General features: G+C 43.1%; 1 protein-coding gene across 2 annotated transcripts in view; it reads left to right on the forward strand.

Moving 5' to 3' along the window:
• arhgap35a (Rho GTPase activating protein 35a) overlaps positions 1–22,638 on the forward strand; it is a 202,649-nt gene that overhangs the window by 55,342 nt on the left and 124,669 nt on the right. For both annotated transcript variants that reach the window (XM_072269855.1, XM_072269854.1), the window contains one exon: positions 20,294–20,369. The gene's annotated coding sequence lies outside the window, so the exon portion shown is untranslated. The remainder of the gene's footprint in view (positions 1–20,293; positions 20,370–22,638) is intronic.

The raw sequence follows: 22,638 nt of genomic DNA on the forward strand, positions 1-22,638 counted from the left end.
ATGTGCCAGTCAGGAGGATATTGGAATATTTTCCTCTTTATACATTGGATGCAGCTCCAACAACTCTTGAGACACTCTGCACCATCCGGGATAAGTAGCCTGTTTGATTGACAACCTTCTACCAGCCAAAGCATTTTTTTCCTCTACTGCCGGCATGGCTGAAATCAGTACTGCTCACAAAATGCCCTATAGTTATTTATCAAGGTTATGCAACGTCTCTTTATTTGCTCCTAAGAATGAGAACAGCAGATTCAAGTGAGTGCCATCTTAAACATCTTGTAGTTCCTTCATCTTGACCTACTCAAAGTCCTTAGCTAACAAGCATTGTTCAAGTGCCATCAAAAGATCTGCAGCTCAGAATGGTTCACCACCACCATCTCCAGTGCCATTAGGGATGGCAGTAAAAGCTGATCTAGTTGGCACATCTGGGGGCATGGTAGTGTGGTGGTTAACATAACACTTTACATTACAGGCAACCCATGTTCAATTCCCACCGCTGCATGTAAGGAGTTTGTACGTTCTCCCTGTGACTGCGTGGATTTCTTCTGAATGCTCTGGCTTCCTCCCATAATACAAAGACACACTGGTTGGAAGGTAAATTGTAAATTGCCCTGTGATTAGGCTAGGGTTAAATCAGGGAATTGTGTGCCATGGCTTGAAGGGCTGGACCCGGAAGGGTCTATTCCATGCTGCATGTAAGTTATCAATCCCTCAACAAAGGGAACAAATTTACTACTTGTTGCCTTACTATTATAGCTGTCAGGTCAGAATGTGCAGATGTGCAGGCTTTCTCTATGAAGCTTTGGATAAGCCTTTGTGCTGCAGGACAAAGGACGCAAACTGAGTCCAGCTTCTTGAAGTTAGTTTTTGTTGCAGGTGGGGCTTTCCATAACCTCTAGCAGTACTTAATACTACCAATGATGAATGTAGGAGCCAAAGGCTGTTCGATCTCAATTATACTCTCAATTTTCCTCCAGGACAGTACTACAATATTGTGGATGTATAGTACCTTCTGTGTATTGTAGTGAGGCTTTGAAATGACCATCTTAAAGCTCTAAGTGCTCAAGTCAGCAGTAGGCATTCACATTGTGAATACAAATGTCCGATCTCTTTGGTTTGTGTTACTTGACCTGTCTCTTTGCCTTTAGCTGGGTTCCGTATTAACTGTAAAGTTAATCCATGTTTAGATACATGACCACATCACATTTGTTTGCTGTGATTTGTCTTATTCTTCTGTCACATGGTTATGCCCTTTGTGTAAAAGTCCTGCAATTTTTTAAAATTAAGATTTGATTGGAATGTGTGGAAACTGTGTGACAGCTGCATTTTCCTTCACCAGCCCATTCCAACATTTTTTTAATTAGCAGGACTTTAAGATCATGAACAGTGACCATCATGCTTGTGGGAATTTCCATACTGAGTGTGGGCCAGTTATTTTAGTATGAATATTATAACTGAGCCAAACCAGTTATTTTTTTGCATTGCAACACACATCAAAGTTTCTGGTGAACACAGCAGGCCAGGCAGCATCTCTAGGAAGAGGTACAATCGACGTTTCAGGCCGAGACACTTTGTCAGGACTAACTGAAGGAAGAGTGAGTAAGAGATTTGAAAGTGGGAGGGGGAGGGGGAGATCCAAAATGATAGGAGAAAACAGGAGGGGGAGGGATGGAGTCAAGAGCTGGACAGGTGATTGGCAAAAGGGATATGAGAGGATCATGGGACAGGAGGCCCAGGGAGAAGGAAAAGGGGGAGGGGGGGACCCAGAGGATGGGCAAAGGGTACAGTGAGAGGGGCAGAGGGAGAAAAAGGAGAGAGAGAAAAAGAATGTGTGTATATAAATCAAAAACAGATGGGGTACAAGGGGGAGGTGGGGCATTAGCGGAAGTTAGAGAAGTCAGTGTTCATGCCATCAGGTTGGAGGCTACCCAGACAGAATATAAGGTGTTGTTCCTCCAACCTGAGTGTGGCTTCATCTTTACAGTAGAGGAGGAGGCCCTTGTATTCCATCTGGGTAGCCTCCAACCTGATGGCATGAATATTGACTTCTCAAACTTCCGCTAATGCCCCACCTCCCCCTCGTACCCCATCCGGTATTTACTTATATACGCACATTCTTTTTCTCCCTCTGTCTCTCTCACTATACCCCTTGCCCATCCTTTGGGTTCCCCCCCCCCTTTTCTTTCTCCCTTGGCCTCCTGTCCCATGATCCTCTCGTATCCCTTTTGTCAATCACCTGTCCAGCTCTTGGCTCCATCCCTCCCCCTCCTGTCCTCTCCTGTCATTTTGGATCTCCCCCTCCCCCCCCCCCCCCACTTGCAAATCTCTTACTAGCTCTTCTTTCAGTTAGTCCTGACAAAGGGTCTTGGCCTGAAACGTCGACTGTACCTCTTCCTAGAGGTGCTGCCTGGCCTGCTGCGTTCACCAGCAACTTTGACGTGTGTTACTTGAATTTCCAGCATCTGCAGATTTCCTCGTGTTTGCGTTTTTTTGCATTGCATCCAGTTTTTAAACTAGTTCTTTGAATGGGGACAGTATTATCTGACCTGCTGTCCGAAGAATTGCCTCCCCTTCACCATTCCCCATTCCTGTTCTCTCCCCCCCATCCCCACCTTCACCTTATCTGCTTATTTACCAATCACCTCCCTCTGGTGCTCCTCCCCTGTCCCTTTCTTTCATGGTCTTTGATCATCAGATTCCTCCTCCTCCAGCCCTTTATCTCTTTGACCAATCAACTTCCCAGCTCTTGCTTCACCTCCTTCCCCTCTCCCCATTTCACCTATCACCTACCCTCTCCACCTTCTTACTGTCTTCTCTTTCTTTCCAGTGCTGATGAAGGATCTCGGCCCAAATCGTCGACTGTTTACTCTTTTCCATAGGTGCTGTGTGAGTGTGTGTGTGTGTGTTGCTTTGTCTCTGAAGAAATTCTTAAAATTATTTTTTTTATTTAGAGTAGGATATTACCTGGATTGGAGAGCATGCCTTATGGGAATAGGCTGAGTGAACTTTGTGCTTTTTCCTTGGAGCGACGGAGGATGAGAGGTGACCTGATTCAGGTGTACAAGATGAGAGGCATTGGTCATGTGGATAGCCAGAGTTTTTTTTCCAGGGCTGAAATGGCTAACACGAGAGGGCATAGCTGTAAGGTGCTTTGGAGTAGGTACAAGGGTAAGTTTTTTTTCCCAGAGCGGTGGGTGCGTGGAATGCACTGCCAGCAAAGGTGGTAGAGGCGGATACAATAGGGTCTTTTAGGAGGCTCTTAGCTAGGTACATGGAGTTTAGAAAAATAGAGGGTTATGTGGTAGGGAAATTCTAGGCATTTTCTAGAGTAGGTTACATGGTTGGCACAACGTTGTGGGCCGATGGGCCTGTAATGTGCTGTAGATTTCTGTGTTCTGTGTGACATGGTAACATCCCTCTGGTCTCATGAGCTTGCACTACCCAATTACATCCATGTGACCTATTAACCTACTGACCAGTATGTATTTGGAAACCGGACCATGCGTTCACGGGGAGAGGGTACAAACTCCTTACAGACAGTGGTGGAATTGAACCCGGTGCTGTAATAGCATTATGCTAGCCACAAGTAGTAATTGTTTTACGGTACAGGAGCCTTCAGAAAGTATTAGGAATTTATTGGGCTGTCAAATGCAATTCAGCATTTTTTGTGATGTTAGATTGCAAATTGCTAGGTTTATTAAATTGAGCTTCACAATTTTTCTAGCATTTCATCGTGACCTCTGATTTGTTAATCCAAAAGGATGTAGAAAGTTGTAAGAAATCAGAGGAGCCAGATGACATTCTACCATGCAAAGATGACTAAAGCGAAAGCTGTTGTGACTTGTTGCTGTTCCAAATTAAGTTACTTGATTTGACAAAGTAAATTTAATGCTGATAAGAGAAAACCTGCAGATGTTGGAAATCCAAGCAACACACACAAAATGCTGGAGGTAGCATCTATGGCCTGCTGAGTTCCTCTAACATTTTGCGTGTGTTGTTTAAATTCACTGCTGTTCAGTTTGGAATATACTCAGGTGACATGTCCTGTAAAGCTTGATATTATACAAAAAAAAGTAATTACCAGTATTGGTTGGGAGGTTTAACTCCAGTGAAAATTAAGTTTAAAATGGTTAGAATGAGCTATTGGACAAGGTAAAAGAGATGAGCATATTCAAAATGGATTTGGCAGTTTAGAATGAAGTAAGGTTAATAATTTTCAGAGTTTTAAATCTCTTGAATTTAAACTTGTAATCAGAATAATTTATTAGCAGTGTCATATAGAAACATAGAAAACCTACAGCACAGTACAGGCCCTTCGGCCCACAGAGTTGTGCCGAACATGTCCCTACCTTAAAAATTACTAGGCTTACCTATAGCCCTCTGTTTTACTAAGCTCCATGTACCTATCAAAAAGTCTATTAAAGGACCCTATCGTATCTGCCTCCACCACCGTTGCTGGCCGCCCATTCCACACACTCACCACTCTCTGAGTGAAAAAACTCACCCCTGACATCTCCTCTACCTACTCCCCAGCACCTAAAACCTGTGTCCTCTTGTGGCAACCATTTCAGCCCTGGGATAAAGCCTCTGACTATCCACACGATCAATGCCTCTCACCATCTTATACACCTTTATCAGGTCACCTCTCATCCTCCGTCCCCAATCCAGGCAACATCCTTGTAAGTCTCCTCTGCACCCTTTCAATGGCTTCCATATCCTTCCTGTAGTGAGGCGATCAGAACTGAGCACAGTACTCCCAAGTGTGGTCTGACCAGGGTCCTATATAGCTGCAACATTACCTCTCGGCTCCTAAATTCAGTTCCACGACTGGTGAAGGCCAATCAATCTGTGCAGCTGCTTTGAGTGTCCTATGGACTTGGACCCCAAGATCCCTCTGATCCTCCACACTGCCAAGAGTCTTACCATTAATACTATATTCTGCCATCATATTTGACCTACCAAAATGAACCACTTCACACTTATCCAGGTTGAACTCCATCTGCTACTTCTCAGCCCAGTTTCGCATCCTATCAGTATCCCACCGTAACTTCTGACAGCCCTCCATACTGTCTACAACACTGTGCTCCTCCCCTGTCCCTTTCTTTCATGGTCTTTGATCATCAGATTCCTCCTCCTCCAGCCCTTTATCTCTTTGACCAATCAACTTCCCAGCTCTTGCTTCACCTCCTTCCCCTCTCCCCATTTCACCTATCACCTACCCTCTCCACCTTCTTACTGTCTTCTCTTTCTTTCCAGTGCTGATGAAGGATCTCGGCCCAAATCGTCGACTGTTTACTCTTTTCCATAGGTGCTGTGTGAGTGTGTGTGTGTGTGTTGCTTTGTCTCTGAAGAAATTCTTAAAATTATTTTTTTTATTTAGAGTAGGATATTACCTGGATTGGAGAGCATGCCTTATGGGAATAGGCTGAGTGAACTTTGTGCTTTTTCCTTGGAGCGACGGAGGATGAGAGGTGACCTGATTCAGGTGTACAAGATGAGAGGCATTGGTCATGTGGATAGCCAGAGTTTTTTTTCCAGGGCTGAAATGGCTAACACGAGAGGGCATAGCTGTAAGGTGCTTTGGAGTAGGTACAAGGGTAAGTTTTTTTTCCCAGAGCGGTGGGTGCGTGGAATGCACTGCCAGCAAAGGTGGTAGAGGCGGATACAATAGGGTCTTTTAGGAGGCTCTTAGCTAGGTACATGGAGTTTAGAAAAATAGAGGGTTATGTGGTAGGGAAATTCTAGGCATTTTCTAGAGTAGGTTACATGGTTGGCACAACGTTGTGGGCCGATGGGCCTGTAATGTGCTGTAGATTTCTGTGTTCTGTGTGACATGGTAACATCCCTCTGGTCTCATGAGCTTGCACTACCCAATTACATCCATGTGACCTATTAACCTACTGACCAGTATGTATTTGGAAACCGGACCATGCGTTCACGGGGAGAGGGTACAAACTCCTTACAGACAGTGGTGGAATTGAACCCGGTGCTGTAATAGCATTATGCTAGCCACAAGTAGTAATTGTTTTACGGTACAGGAGCCTTCAGAAAGTATTAGGAATTTATTGGGCTGTCAAATGCAATTCAGCATTTTTTGTGATGTTAGATTGCAAATTGCTAGGTTTATTAAATTGAGCTTCACAATTTTTCTAGCATTTCATCGTGACCTCTGATTTGTTAATCCAAAAGGATGTAGAAAGTTGTAAGAAATCAGAGGAGCCAGATGACATTCTACCATGCAAAGATGACTAAAGCGAAAGCTGTTGTGACTTGTTGCTGTTCCAAATTAAGTTACTTGATTTGACAAAGTAAATTTAATGCTGATAAGAGAAAACCTGCAGATGTTGGAAATCCAAGCAACACACACAAAATGCTGGAGGTAGCATCTATGGCCTGCTGAGTTCCTCTAACATTTTGCGTGTGTTGTTTAAATTCACTGCTGTTCAGTTTGGAATATACTCAGGTGACATGTCCTGTAAAGCTTGATATTATACAAAAAAAAGTAATTACCAGTATTGGTTGGGAGGTTTAACTCCAGTGAAAATTAAGTTTAAAATGGTTAGAATGAGCTATTGGACAAGGTAAAAGAGATGAGCATATTCAAAATGGATTTGGCAGTTTAGAATGAAGTAAGGTTAATAATTTTCAGAGTTTTAAATCTCTTGAATTTAAACTTGTAATCAGAATAATTTATTAGCAGTGTCATATAGAAACATAGAAAACCTACAGCACAGTACAGGCCCTTCGGCCCACAGAGTTGTGCCGAACATGTCCCTACCTTAAAAATTACTAGGCTTACCTATAGCCCTCTGTTTTACTAAGCTCCATGTACCTATCAAAAAGTCTATTAAAGGACCCTATCGTATCTGCCTCCACCACCGTTGCTGGCCGCCCATTCCACACACTCACCACTCTCTGAGTGAAAAAACTCACCCCTGACATCTCCTCTACCTACTCCCCAGCACCTAAAACCTGTGTCCTCTTGTGGCAACCATTTCAGCCCTGGGATAAAGCCTCTGACTATCCACACGATCAATGCCTCTCACCATCTTATACACCTTTATCAGGTCACCTCTCATCCTCCGTCCCCAATCCAGGCAACATCCTTGTAAGTCTCCTCTGCACCCTTTCAATGGCTTCCATATCCTTCCTGTAGTGAGGCGATCAGAACTGAGCACAGTACTCCCAAGTGTGGTCTGACCAGGGTCCTATATAGCTGCAACATTACCTCTCGGCTCCTAAATTCAGTTCCACGACTGGTGAAGGCCAATCAATCTGTGCAGCTGCTTTGAGTGTCCTATGGACTTGGACCCCAAGATCCCTCTGATCCTCCACACTGCCAAGAGTCTTACCATTAATACTATATTCTGCCATCATATTTGACCTACCAAAATGAACCACTTCACACTTATCCAGGTTGAACTCCATCTGCTACTTCTCAGCCCAGTTTCGCATCCTATCAGTATCCCACCGTAACTTCTGACAGCCCTCCATACTGTCTACAACACCTCTAACCTTTGTGTCATCAGCAAACTTACTAACCCATCCCTTCACTTCCTCATCCAGGTCATTTATAAAAATCACAAAGAGTAGGGGTCCCAGAACAGATCCCTGAGGCACACCGCTGGTCACCGACCTCCATGCAGAATATGACCGGTCTACAGCCACTCTTTGCTTGCTGTGGGCAAGCCAGTTCTGGATCCACAAAGCAATGTCCCCTTGGATCCCATGCCTCCTTACTTTCTCAATAAGCCTTGCATGGGTTACCTTATCAAATGCCTTGCTGAAATCCATATACACTCCATCTGCTGCTCTTCCTTCATCGATGTGTTTAGTCACATCCTCAAAAAATGCAATCAAGCTTGTAAGGCATGACCTGCCCTTGACAAAGCCAGGCTAACTACTCCTAATCATATTATACCTCTCCAAATGTTCATAAATCCTGCCTCTTAGGATCTCCAACAACTTACCAACCACTGAGGTAAGACTCACTGATCTGTAATTTCCTGGATGAACTCAGCAGGTTGGGCAGCATCAGTCAGAAACGATGGGTCAACATTTTGGGCCGGAACCCGTCGTCAGGACTGAAGAATGAAAGATGGGGAAGGATTTGAAGAATGCTTGTAGCGTCGGTTGATAGACCAGTAATTTGAAAGACAAAGGGGTGTGGGAGGGGAAGCATTGACGTCATAGCCCTGAAAACAATGGGTGGTAGAAGGAGGAGGCGGCACCATGAGGGAGCTGGGGAGGGGGTAGAGTGAAATAGGGATAGAGGAAGGGAGGGGCAGGGAATTATCGGAAGTTGGAGAATTCTATGTTCATACCATTTTTTCATATCATTTCACTTTCAAATTACTGGTCTGTCAACTGACGCTACAAACATTCTTCAAATCCTTCTCCATCTTTCCTCCTTCAGTCCAAGTTGGAAAAAGAATGTGAGCCCTTATATTTAGTAACTGGTAGAATCTTCTTTAGCAGCAATAACCTCCACCAAATGTTTCCTGTTGCTGCTGATCAGACTTGCACAATAGCAAGGAAGAACTTTAGACCATTCCTCAATACAAAACTGTTTCAGTTCATCAATATTTCTGGGATAGCTTCCATGAAAAGCCCGCTTCAGGTCATGCCACAGCATCTGAATTGGGTTAAGGTCTCAACTCTGACTTGGCCATTCCAAAATGGATTTTCATTTTAAACCATTCTCTGTTGAATTACTCTTGTGTTTTGGCTCATTAGCTTTTTGCCTCATCCAACTCCTATTAAGCTTCAGTGACAGACCACTACCTGACATTCTCCTGTAAAATGTCTTGTTACAATTTTGAATTCATTGTTCCTTCAATGATTGCTGCCTCAGGGCTGGACAGCTTGCCTTGATGCTCCAAACCATGATGCTCCTTCTACCATGCTTCAGAGTTGGGATGAGGTTTTGGTGTTGGTGTGCAGTGCCCTTTTTCCTCCAAACATAGCAATGTGCATTTCTATTAAAATGTTCAACTTCTACCTCCTTTGTCCACAAACATCGTCCCAGAAGAGTTTTGGAACACCCAGGTGGTCTTTTGTAAACTTGAGACATATGGCAGTTTTTTTTGGAGAGCAGTGGTTTCCTCCCTAGAGACCTGCCATGAACACCATTCAGCGTTTTTCTTATACTGGACACATGCACAGAGATTTTAGCAAGTTCGAGAGATTTCTGCAGGTCTTTTGCCGTTACCCTTGGGTTCTTTTTCACCTCTTCAGCATTTATTAATTAGAACGCCTGACTCCAATTAGCTTTTGTAGAGGTCATTACCCCAGAAGTTCACATACTTTTTTGAACCTAGACTGTGATTTTTGAAATGGTGTACGCAGTATTGATAAGAAGAATTATAATTGTTTGCATGTTATTAGTTTAGGCAAATTGTGTTTGTCTAGTATTGTGACTTGGATGAAGATCAGACCACATTTTATGACTAATAAATGCAGAAAACCAAGTAACTGCAAAGGGCTTTCAAACTTAATTGCAACCGTAAGCTGAATATTTTTAAATCCACTCTTGAAGTTTCTGCTCATATCATTGCACTATAAGGAGGCAGAACTTTTAGAGGTAGACCAGGGGTTCCCACCCTGGGGTCTGCAGACACCTTGGTTAATGGAAAGGCTCCATGGCATAAAAAGGTTGGAAAACCCTGAATTAGACTATAAGACCTAGGAGCAGAATTAGGCCATTCGGCCAATTAAGTCTGCTTCACCATTCCATCATGGTTTTATTGTTCCTGTTGACCCCATTTTCTTGCCTTCTCCCTGTAATCTTTGACACCCTGATTAATGAAGAACCTATCAAGTTTTGCCTTAAATATGCCTAATGGCTTAGCCTGTACAGCCATCCATGGCCAAGGATTCCACAGATTCACTACCCTCTGGCTTTTTAAGAAAAAAATGTTTTCCTCACCTGTTTTAAATGGACGTCTCTCAATTCTGAGGCTATGCTTTCTGGTCTTAGACTCCCACTATAGGAGCATCCACTCCATCCAGACCTTTCAATGTTCGATGACTTTCAATGATATCTCCCCTCATTCTAGTAAACTCCAGCAAATACAGGCTCAGAGCCATCAAGCCCTCGTTTGATATCCACTTCATTCCTGGGACCATTTTTCTGAACATCCTTTGAACCCTTCCCAATGCTAGCACATCCTTTCTTAGATAAGGGGCTCAAAACTGTTCTCAATGCTCCCCAAGTGTGGTCTGATGATTCCCTTATTAAGCCTTAGCATTACATCTTTGCTTTTGAATTCTAGATCTCTCAAAATGAATGCTGAAATTGCATTTGTCTTCCTTACCACTGACTCAAGCTGCAATTAACCTTTAGGAATTCTGCATGAGGACTCCCAAGTCCATCTGTACTTATGATTTTTGAAATTTCTCTCCATTTACAAAATTGTCCATCCCTTTATTCCTTCTGGTAAAGTATATGACCACGCACTTCCTTATATTAGAGTCCATCTGCCACTTCTTTGCCCATTTCCCAATCTAAGTCCTGCAGACTCCCGGCTTCCTCAACTCTACCTGCCCTTTCACTTATCTTCGTAAAGTCCGCAAAGTTGGCCTCAAAGTCTTCACTTCCTTCATCCAAATCATTGATCTACAATTTGAAAAGATTGTTCCCAAAACTGATCCCTGCGGAACACCTCTAGTCATCAACAGCCAGCCCATTATTCCTAAACACACAATATTCTGCAGATGCTAGGGTCAAAGCAACACTCAGTACAAGCTGGAGGAATTCAGCAGGTCGGGCAGCATCCGTGGAAACTATCAGTCAACGTTTCGGGCCAAAACCCTTCATCAGGACTGAAGAGGGAAGGGGCAGAGGCCCTGTAAAGAAGGTGAGGAGGAGAAGGCTGGAAGGTTCCAGGTGAAAAACAAGTAAGGGGAAAGATAAAGGGGTGGGGGAGGGGAAGCAGGGAGGAGATAGGCAGGAAAGGTGAAGAAGGAATAGGGGAAAGCACAATGGGTAGTAGAAGGAGGTGGAACCATAAAGGAGGTGATGGGCAGCTGGGGGAGGGGGCAGAGTGAAACTAGGATTCCTACTTTATTCCTACTCTGCCTCCAGCTAGTCAGTCATTCTTTCAACCATTCTAGTACCTTTCCCATAATACCATAGGCTTTTATTTGTTAAGCAGTCTCGGGTGTGGCGGTTTTCCAAAGGCCTTGTGAAAATCCAAATAAACAACATCCACTGGCTCATCTTTGTCTATGCTGCCTATTGTTTCCTCAAAGAATTCAAACTGATTTGTTAGGCAAGATTTCCCTGAAGGAAACAATGCTGTCTTTGGCCTATTTTATCACGTGCCTTCAAGTACCTTGAAACCATCCTGAATAATAACCACAAATCTTTCCAACCACTGAAGTACCTTTCTCCTGCTTCTCTCACTTCTTGAAGTGGAGTGACATTTTCAATTTTCCTGTCCTCCAGAATCATTCCAGAATCTAGTAATTTTCAAAAGGTCTTTTGCAATCTCTTCAGCTATCCCTTCCAGAACCCTGGGGTGTAGTCCATCTGGTCCAGGTGACTTATCTACCTTCAGACTTGCCAGCTTCCCGAGTACCTTCTCCTTAACAATAGCAACAACATTCACTTCTGTCCCCTGATACACTCAACTTCACTTAACCCCAATATTGAAATGTTCCCATAACCTATGGATTCACTTTCAGAACTCTTCATTTCATGTTCCTGATATTTATTGCTTATTTATTAATTATTATTTAAATCATTTTATATTTGAACAGTTTGTTGTCCTTTGCACACTGGTTGTGGTCTTAATGATTATATTATGGTTATTATTCTCTTATAGATTGATTATTGTATATGGTGACATCTGTGTATTTTGATAATAAATTTACCTTGAACTTCGACATTTTCGCATATCTGGCATTCTGTCAGCATCTTCCACAGTGAAGACTGATGCAAAGTACTTAAGTTCCTCACCATTTCTTTGTCCTCTGTTACTACCTCTTCAGTGTCATTTACCAGCATTCCAATATCTACTCTTGTCTCTTTTTACTCCCTGTATATCTGAAAAATCTTTTTGTATCACTTTTACTGGCTATCGTACCTTCATATTTCATCTTTTTTCTTTAGTTGCCTTCTGTTGGTTTTAAAATCTTCCCAATCATCTAACTTCCCTCTAGTTTTTGCTCTGTAAAATTCCCTCACTTTTGTTTTTGTTGTCTTTGACTTCTCTTGTCAGCCGTGGTTGCCTCATCCTCCCTTTAGAATACTTTTTTTGGGATGTATCTCTCCTGCGCCTTTTGAATTTCTCCCTACTAGTGTCCCCTTCCAATCAACTTTGGCCAGCTCCTCCCTCATGCCTCTTTACTCCACTGTAATACTGATACATTTGATTTTATCTTTTCCCTCTCAAACTTCAGGCTGAATTCTATCATATTATGATCACTGTCTCCTAAGTGTTCCTTTGACTTAAGCTTCCTAATCAAATCTGGTTCATTACACCCAATCCAGAATTGCTGTTCTTCTGGTGGGCTCAACCACAAGCTGCTCTTAAAAAGCCATCTCCTCGGCATTCTACAAATTCCTTCTCTTGGTATCCAGCACCAACCGGATTTTCTCAATCTATCTGCAATTTGAAGTCCCTCATGATTATTACAACATTGCCCTTTTTCCATGCCTTTTCTATCTCCCGTTATCCTGGCTACTGTTTGGTGGCCTGTATATAACTCCCATCAGGATCTTTACAGCCTCGCAGTTTCTTAACTTTCCCACAAGGATTCTAATCCAATCCTATATGACCTCTTTCTAAGGATTTGATTTCATTTTTTACTGATAAAGCTAGAGCTAACCACCCCCTCTGCCTGTCTACCTGCCTGTCCTTTCAATACAAGGCATATCTAGAATGTTAAGCTCCTAACTATGAACTTCTTTCAGCCACGACTCTGAGATGCCCACAACATCATACCTGCCAATCTCTAACTGTTCTACGAGATCATCTACCTTATTCCTTATTCTGTATGTATTCAAATATAACACCTTCAATCTTGTATTCATCACCCTTTCTGATTGTGCTCCTTGTTACTCCTACTGACTGCAATTTTGCCCTATCATCTGTCTGTCCATCTTCGCTGTCTCATTTCATGCTGCATCTAGTTGTAACAACTGTACCATCCTCAGCCCTATCACTCTGGTTCCCATACCCCTGCTAAATTAGTTTAAACCCTTCCCAGTAGCTCTAGTAAACCTGCCGCAAGGTTATTGGTCCTCTTTGGATACAGGTGTTAACTGTCCTTTATTGTACAGATCACTCCTTCCCCAAAAGGGATCCCATTGATCTAGAGATCTTCAGTCCTGCCCCCTGCACCAATTCTTCAGGCACACATTCATGCACTGGCTGCCTATTCCCTTTCCCTCTCTTGACAGTCACTCAGGGGCCTATCTCCTGAAACTTGGGAGTTACACAGAGGTAGTAACCCCTTTCTAGCACCTCCTCATTTTCCGTGTGTGCTGAAGATCATCGAACTGCATCTCCAGTTCCTTAAATTGAGCTCGATGCCCAGATGTATTTATCAGGGAGACTGGAGGTCTTCCAAATACCTCACAACTCACATAAGGAATATAACACTATATCCGGACCCATTCTTAGCGCACAAGCAATGTACTAACAGAAAAAAAACACTTATTTAAAAACTTTTGTGGCTTCCACCTGCGCTTGCCCAAGCCTGTCCATGGCTAAGTCTGTTTTGCCAAAGCAGGACCACTCTAACAATGCCCCGCTCCAACAATGGCCACTCTGCTGCCACCTCCTTTCTGATTGCCACCTGCCGAGGGGGGAGGGGGGGAGAAAAGGTGAAAAGCGCCTGAGCTCTTTTCAACCTTGCACTGTGCCGGCAATGAGCTATCTCTTGCACTGATTGCCACCCGCTGAAGGAAGATAAATTCTCTTGATTGAAGTATGTTGATTATAAACCTAAAAAAGATTAAGTATGAATATTGTGTTTCCTGGTTTGTGGTTTTAAATTTTAATTACTTCGATCATGAAAGTTTGCTTACCACCATGATTTGTTGTCATCTCAAATTCACTCTCCAGTGCTTGACCATGGATTTGGGCATAAACCTAATTTGTCAAACTACACTTTTGACAAAAGTTACGAACAAAATGTTCAGTTGTGTATTTAATTCTGTTAGTGTCCGTGAAAGGAAAACACAAGATAACAATTTAGATGTGGACTTTTCAGAATAGAAACATCCCTCCCAATTTCTAGCCCAATCACATATAGATATTAAGGTTTTTCCTGATCTTTTCTGTTCCTGAACTTATGTCAGATTTTATTTTCACTTTCTACATGTGTAGTTTTATCTTTACCCTTACAGCGTTTATCACACGTCAGACAAGGATTTTGAGCTACATAACGGTAGTTATAGCACTGTCTTAGTGGTTATGTCAAGAGTAATAAGAGGTGATAAATTAGGAATGTGACAGGAGAAGGAAATTGGTTCTAAGTGCAATTTTTCATGCACTAAGTAACCCCAGTGAGAATACTTGTCTACATGCATCCTGGTTCTGAAAGACTGCCAATTTTCAATGAATTCTGTTTTTCTCCCTTGCGATAGAGCATGCTCACTAGTAATACTGTTTTACATAGACATAATAGATCTCTAGTATCAGATTTTTTCTTGAGGTGAGGATTTCTCTCTTTTCATACAAATTGTCCATGAGAGTTGCTGGGACTGGAGGACCTGAGTTATAAGGAAAGATTGAATAGGTTAGGACCTTATTCCTTGGAACATAGGAGATTGAGGGAAGATTTGATAGAGGTATACAAAAATTATGATATAGATTGGGTAAATGCAAGCAGGCTTTTTCCACTGAGGTTGCGTGGGACTGTAACTAGAGGTCATGGGTTAAGGGTGGAAGGAGAAAAGTTTAGAGGGAACATAAGGGGAAACTACTTCACTCAGGGTTGTGGGTGTGGAACGAGCTGCCAGCACAAGTGGTGCACGCGAGCTTGATTTCAACGTTGAAGAGAAGTTTGTATATGTAAATGGATGGTAGATTATTTGGAGGGCTGCGGCCTCGGTGAAGGTTGATGGGAGTACGCAGTTTAAATGGTTCGGCATGGACTAGGTGCACCAAGGGGCCTGTTTCTGTGCTGTACTTTTCTATGATTCTGTTTTCATTTAGATTTCCAAGAAGATTGAAAGCTTAAATATATTTAAGTTAAATCTGACCTGTTCTTTCCTGAACTGAATTAGATTGAATGCCCCTGTCATGCCATTTTTCTTGCTTTCCCCTTGGATAAAGAAAACTGCACTTCACAGCTCCCCCCCCCCCCCCCCCCCCCGAGTTCAGGTGGTGTACGATAACCTTCATGGACAATATTTTTGAAGTTTTGTGCCTGTAAATTTCTTTTGTTATTGAATAGCTGCATTAAAATATCACCTTATTCCACTGATGGAACTGAAGTAAGTGCAATTCCCTTGTTGCTGAAGAGACCCCATAGCCAAGAATAATTGATCATGTATACAGGCTGTCTGAGCATAATTGAGTTCTTCATATTGATCCATAAAATTACTAATGCTACTCTGATGTAATTTTTTTTTACCATGCAGCACAGACAATGGCTTTGATGGCAAGTTAGTACTTTACAAGTAGTTTCCCCATTGTCAACGTTGGTGTTTTAGTTTTATGCTAATGAGACCCACAGGATTAATCGCATCATAATTAGACTTCGTGTAACTGAAATGTTTCCATGTTAAATGTACTCAAGATTCCACTTGAACGCTGCTATGTGGAATTAATTTCTCTGAGATGCCAAAATTAAACCCGCTTCTTATCCTTGGTGATTTAAAAGCATTGCTAGTACCTGCCATACATGCAAGGAGGTTTTTGGGTTTATTTGCAAATTGTGCGGACTAAACATCACTGCCTTGCAGCTTGAAGGAACTGTGTACTTAATGTTAGCTCCATGTTATGGTTGTACATCTTTAGCAATAGTCTGGTCTAGTCAGGACTGCCCTGATCTTTCATTCTTATGGGGCACTAAAAATTGCTCTTGCAGAGGAAAGATGGGCATCAGGATTGCTTAGTGGTTAGCACAACGCTTTATGGTACCAGCAACTTGGGTTCACTTCCCTCCGCTGTGTGTGTACATTCTCCCCATGACTGCTTGGGTTTCTTCCGGGTGCTCTGGCTTCCTCCCACAGTCCAAAGACGTACTGGTTGATAGGTTACTTGGTCATTGTAAATTGTCCTGTGATTAGGCGAGGATTAAATTGGGAATGCTGGGTGGTGCGGCTCAAAGAGCCTGTTCTCCACTATACCTCAATCAATCAATCAATCAATAAATAACTAACTAACTAACTAACTAGAGTTTTAGGTCACTGCAACATGACTTAAAAACTTGTATGTGAAAATGAATTGTCATTTTCACTGTTCCTAAACATGGAACAATACAGAAACGACGTCTGATCAGAACCATCTTGGGTCAGAGATCATATCTGATTGTGGAAATTGTATTTTGTAATGTTTTGGGTTTTTAGAGGCTACTGTTCTTATTTAACTTGTAAGCTTAATGTCATCAAATATTAATATTGTGAACATTCTTAATTGTCATTATCACATATCCAACGGATCAGTTTGTTCCATTGATCAGAATGTAAATGTCCAGGTTTGTGTTAACAGTCCTCTGAAGATTTCTATCAACTTGTTGCAGGGTCATAGTAATAAGTGAAGATGAGTGGTATCTTTGCTGTAGAAGTCATGAAGTCTGAGGGCACGGGTATGAATGCACAAATCAGAAAAGTTTCATTGTTAACATCCATGGTGCCACTGGTGAACCAATGCGATGTGCTGCGGGCTGCTTACAAGACTTCACAATATACTTCTGAATTACTCTCACTACAAACCCGCAGCCTGCAATTTCCCTGTAAGCAATGGACTTCTGAACTATCTTAATGAACTAGTGATTTTACGGTCTTCTTGTAGACCTGGCAGTTCTAACTCCCAAGCAGGCAGGTACAGCACTGTTATGTGGACGTAGGTACACCACGGCAAAAAGAGATTGAGGAGGGGAGGACTTCAAGCCAGACTGAAACTCTCTCTATCTAATATCTTGTTAGCAAATGAACAATCACTGGAGAAGATGACTGAGGACCAGTCATCTGTCTGTCTAAGTAGACAATGGATGCGCCTGTTAAGGGGTGCAGACCTGGCCGATGAATATGGAGATCCTGAGCTGCCCAGACATCAAGATCCCCCTCTCGGCTTCGTGGATGTGGTCCAAAGGAATGCGAAGCAGTACATTGGCATCAGCTTGGCTGCGGGAGCTGCCGGGAGGTGACGTGATACATCATCTAACCGCCTCCGGGGCTCCACTCCGGATTTGTGTAGGGTTTACTCCTTAGCCTTCTCTTCTCCCGAAGATACCCACAAGGCAGTGGGATCAGTAACCCTGGATAGGGGCCCATACCGGGTACTGTCAGCCGGAGCCAGCTGAGCCCGGGACTCATGTAGGGCAGGGTCGTCACGCCCTATAGTAGTGACATATGGAGCCACTACCCACTACCTTAATACTAATTATGGATGGATTGTAATTACACTGCTGATTCGGAGTAGGCAAAAGGTTGGTGGGGGAGGGGGGGTGCCTATGGAAACCTGCCTCAATGACTATCGTCCAGTAGCACTTACATCCACTGTGATGAAGTGCTTTGAGAGGTTGGTGATGAAACATATCAATTCCTGCCTGGGAAGTGACTTGGATCCACTCCAATTTGCCTACCATCACAACAGGTCAACAATGGATGTCATTTGATTGGCTCTTCACTCAACCCTGGTACATCTATACAGCGAAGATGCACAGATCAGGATGCTCTTCATTGACTGCAGCTCGGCATTCAATGCTATCGTCCCCTCAAAACTAATCAATGTTTCAAGTCCTAGGCCTCAATACCTCCTTGGGCAATTGGATCCTCACTTGCAGATCCCAGTCAGTTTGGATTGGCAACAACATCCCCACAATCTCCCTCAGCACAGGTGCACTGTAAGGCTATGTGCTTAGTCGCCTGCTATACTTGCTTTATACTTATGACTGTGAGGCTAAACAGCTTAAGTTTGCTGATGACACCACTGTTGGAGGTTAAGTCAAAGGTGATGAATCAGCATATAGGAGGGAGATTGAAAATTTGATGGAGTGGTGCCACAGCTCTTGCTCACTGTCAGTAGGACCAAGAAAATGATTCTTGTCTTCAGGAGGAAGAAACTGGAGGACCATGAGCCTGTCCTCATTAGCCAATCAGAGGTGAAGGTGGTCAGCAAGTTAAGAGGATTTGTTCTGGGTCCAGCATACAAATGCCATTATGAAGAAAGCATGGCAACACCTCTACTTTCTAAGAAGTTTGCAAAGAATTGGCCTGACATCTAAAACTTTGACAAACTTCTATAGATAAGCAGTGGACAGTATATTGATTGGTTGAATCACAGCCTGGTATGGAAACACCAATTCCCTTGCATGAAAAAGTCTACAAGAAGTAGTGGATACGGCTTAGACAATCACGGGTAAAGCCCTCCCCACCATTGAGTACATCTATACGGAGTGCTGTCTCAAGAAAGCAGTATCCATTATCAAAGACTCTACCATCCAGGCCATGGCCTTTTTCATTGCTGCCACCTGAAGGTAGAGGAGCCTCAGGACACACACAATCAGGTTCAGAAACAGTTACTGCCCTTTAGCCATCAGGCATTTCAACCAGAGGGATAACTTCACTCACTTTTACTTGCCCCATCACCGAACTGTTTCCACAATCTGTGGGCTCACCTTAAAGGACTCCTCATCTCATTTTTGTATTTGCTGTGATTACTTGCAAGAAAACGAAACTCGTGGTTGTATACGGTGACGTGTGTCCTTTGATAATAAATTTGCTTTGAACTTTTTTAGGTCACAAAACCATAAGTGCAAATAGGGTCTTTGGGTTCATTTCTCGAGAACAGGAATTTGGAACCAGAGAACGTGTGCCAAAGTTATGTGGGACATTTTTGGTTCATTTTTATGAGACTGAGTACAAAAGTAACTTGAACCAAAAGATTTCAGAGGCACAGAGTCTTTGATTAGCCTTTACAGTAATGCTTTTGCCAGGTTTATTAAAAAAAGAACCGATGTGGGAATAGCTGTCAGGGTAGGTGAGTTGTCAGAAGAATTGTTTTGTGTTAGTAACTACGATTAATTGCTTTTGGAGTACAGTGGGAGCCTTGCTAGATAATGACCGAAAAATTGGAAGGCTAATTGAGTGGAGAAATGGGTCATTCAGCCTATCAAATCTGCAATAAATCATGCATTTTGTATTTCAATCTCTTTCCCTGTTGTGACCTTCCAGCTTTATACAATTGTTCAGTAATATTCTACCACACAACTGCAATACAGAAGATTTTATATACACGTACTGTGTGTGTATGTATGTGTGTGTGTATGTATGTATGTGTGTGTGTGTGTGTGTGTGTGTGTATAATATATATATAAATGTAGCATATATATTAAAAATTGTATATATATTTTTATATATTAAGAGCTATATAAAATTGTGCAAAAATAAAAAGTCCATTCAGAAATGGGATGGCAGAGGGGAAGAAGCTATTCCTGAATTATTGTATGCTTTCTGGCTTCTGTATTTCCTCCCTGATGGTAGCAATGAGAACAAGGCATGTCCTGGGTGATTGGGGTCCTTAATGATGCTGCCTTCTTGAGGAAAGGGGGGCGGGGAGAGCAGAACTTGGATTTAAAAATGTAATTCAAAATTTAATATTTGGATTGTAATGCAGAAATAAACTTGGTACTGTGTTTTAGATATCTGTGTGATCCTGCTTTAAATGTTAATAAAAAAAATGATAGAGGGATGTAAAATTATTAAAGGGGATAGAAAGAGTAAATGCAAGCAGGTTTTTTTTCCACTGAGGCTGGGTGGGACTACGAATGGGTTAAGAGTGAAAGATGAAAATTTTAAGGAGGAACAAGGGGGGAAGCTTCTTCACGCAGAAGGTGAGAGTGTGGGATGAGCTACCAGCACAAGTAATGCATGCAAGCTTGATTTCAACATTTAAGAGAAGTTTGGATAGGTATGTGGATGGTAGGGGTATGGAGGGCTATGGCCCTGGTGCAGGTTGCTGGGAATAGGTAGTTTAAATGGCTCGGCACAGACTAGATGGGCCAAAGGGCCAGTTTCTGTGCTGTTCTATGACTCTAAACATTTTTGAAGTATTTGAAAGGCAATGCCAGATTCACCTTCAGCACTGATCATCTCTCTTCTATTTTCCAGCATGAAATTCGCCATAACGAGAAGACGATGATTGATGATTGGACGTCATAGAGACAGTCACAGATTGAGAGTAAAGGTAATACATGTGCATTTTGTGCTATTTATGGATTCTTGTGCTGTTGGGTGTTTTGGTCCTTGCTATTTAATGTACCTAATCGCTCAGTAATTATATTTAACCATAAGAAGAAATTCATGTGATACTAAAATATTGCTATTATTTCCAAAATTTAGAAAGGATGCTGTCATTGTTTAAACACCATGTAAACTATTTTTTAGCTTACTCTGCTCTTTTGATCAGACTACTTGTGCATTCTGGGTTGGTGGGGTGGAGGTGTATCTCTACCAAAGGAGGTGCAAGGAGCTCCTTTCCTCTGCTTGCCTACAGGCCATCCTTGGACAAGGTGTAGCATCTGCTTAGTGTGTGTGTGTGTGTGTCTCCTCTCTCCTCTCTCCTCTCTCCTCTCTCCTCTCTCCTCTCTCCTCTCTCCTCTCTCCTCTCTCCTCCCTCCTCCCTCCTCCCTCCTCCCTCCTCCCTCCTCCCTCCTCCCTCCTCCCTCCTCCCTCCTCCCTCCTCCCTCCTCCCTCCTCCCTCCTCCCTCCTCCCTCCTCCCTCCCCCCTCCCCCCTCCCCCCTCCCCCCTCCCCCCTCCCCCCCCTCCCCCCTCCCCCCCTCCCCCCTCCCCCCTCCCCTGCCCAATAATGGTCATGTGAACTTCTGGGAACAGGTGGTGGATGGTTGTATGAGCAGCCGGTGCAGATCACAAGCCCTGGTTATGCGACCACTGACGCCAGGCAGACCACCTCTGAAGAATATTGATAATGGCTGTAGTCAACCATCTTGTAAAGACTCTGCCCAGAAGAAGGCAATGGCAAACCACTTGTGCAGAAGAATTTGCCAAGAATAATCATGGTGATGTGAGACAGTGCATAATGATGTCATATAACATGGTGTATAATGATATCAAATAACATGGAACCTACAAACGAGCAAACTCGTGCATTGCAATATGTGCCTCTCAGGTGTTTTATTGAATAGAAATGGTGGGACACTTGTAGACTCCCATAGCTATCTTAACTATACCTTTGCAGTACGCACCATGGAAGAAGGGGAAGGGGCAGTGATGTGTCAGTAAGGAGATCGGGTGAGAGATCAGATACCCTCATCTCCTTACTTTACCCATCATCTCCCTCTAGTGTTCCTGCCCCTTCCCTTTCTTCCATGATCTTATATCCTCTTGTATCAGATTCCCCCTTTTCCAGCCCTTTATCCCTTTCACCTATTGGGTTCCCAGCTCTTTACTTCACCTCCTCCCCTTCTCCCAGTTTCACTTATCACCTGCCACCTTGTACTTCTTCCTCCCCTCCTCCACCTTACTCTGACTTCTCTTTTTCTAGTCCTGATGAAGGGTCTCGACCTGAAACGTCGCCTGTTTACTCTTTTCCATAGATGCTGCCTGATCTGCTGAGTTCACCAGCACTTTGTCTGGCTGTGAGTTGCTGAAGATTTCCAGCAGAATCTCTTGTATTTATGTTGGTCTGAAGAGTTGGGTTAAACAAAACTTGAAATTTGTCAGCATGAGGGAATTTGATGAAGATGATGAAGGTAATATTCTGAGGGACAGAGTTGTGGGAAATGGAATGGACAGAGGTGGGCCCAGCCATTGTTGGTGTATGGGCAGCATTGCCCATGTAGATGATGGAACAATTGGGACAGTCGTATGGATTTTCAGAAACTGCAGAGAAAATAGTTACACTATCATATTTTCTGGCTTAATGGCAGAGATCCTCAAAATCGGGAAATTGAGGAAATGCTATAGGGGTGGGGGCGAAAGGTGGGCTATGTGAATGTTGGAAGCAAGCTTAATGTTTTCCTCTCAGTTTTAGGACAAGAACAGCACGGTTGATAGTTTTCAATGTAGCAAAGGTGAAAGAACAAAGGGGGTTCCGAAGACACAATAAGGACCTGTAAGAGCTTCCGTTGCAAAATCTTTAATTTGGAGGAAGCAAGCAGAGTCTTCAGTGTGGAAGGGAACAAACTTTTGGCTTGGCGAGTCCTTGGTGATTGTCAAGGACCCGTTTATGCAAGTCCTACACTAGTCCGGTTTTATTCCTCTGTCATCAAAGTAAGCTGCAGAGTGCAACAAAATTAGCCAGCTGCATCACGGGTACCCAAGACCTCTTCAAGAAACGAGGCTTCAAAAAGCTGGCATCCATCATTACGGACCTCCACCACTAGGACATACCCATTTCTCATTGCTACCTTCAGGAAGGAGGCATAGGAGCCTGAAGGTGCACATTCAGCAATTCAGGAACAGCTTCTGTTATCCCATTTCTGATTAGACATTG

This window comes from Mobula birostris, chromosome 10 (assembly GCF_030028105.1).
Source record: "Mobula birostris isolate sMobBir1 chromosome 10, sMobBir1.hap1, whole genome shotgun sequence".
NCBI classification, from domain to species: domain Eukaryota; kingdom Metazoa; phylum Chordata; class Chondrichthyes; order Myliobatiformes; family Myliobatidae; genus Mobula; species Mobula birostris.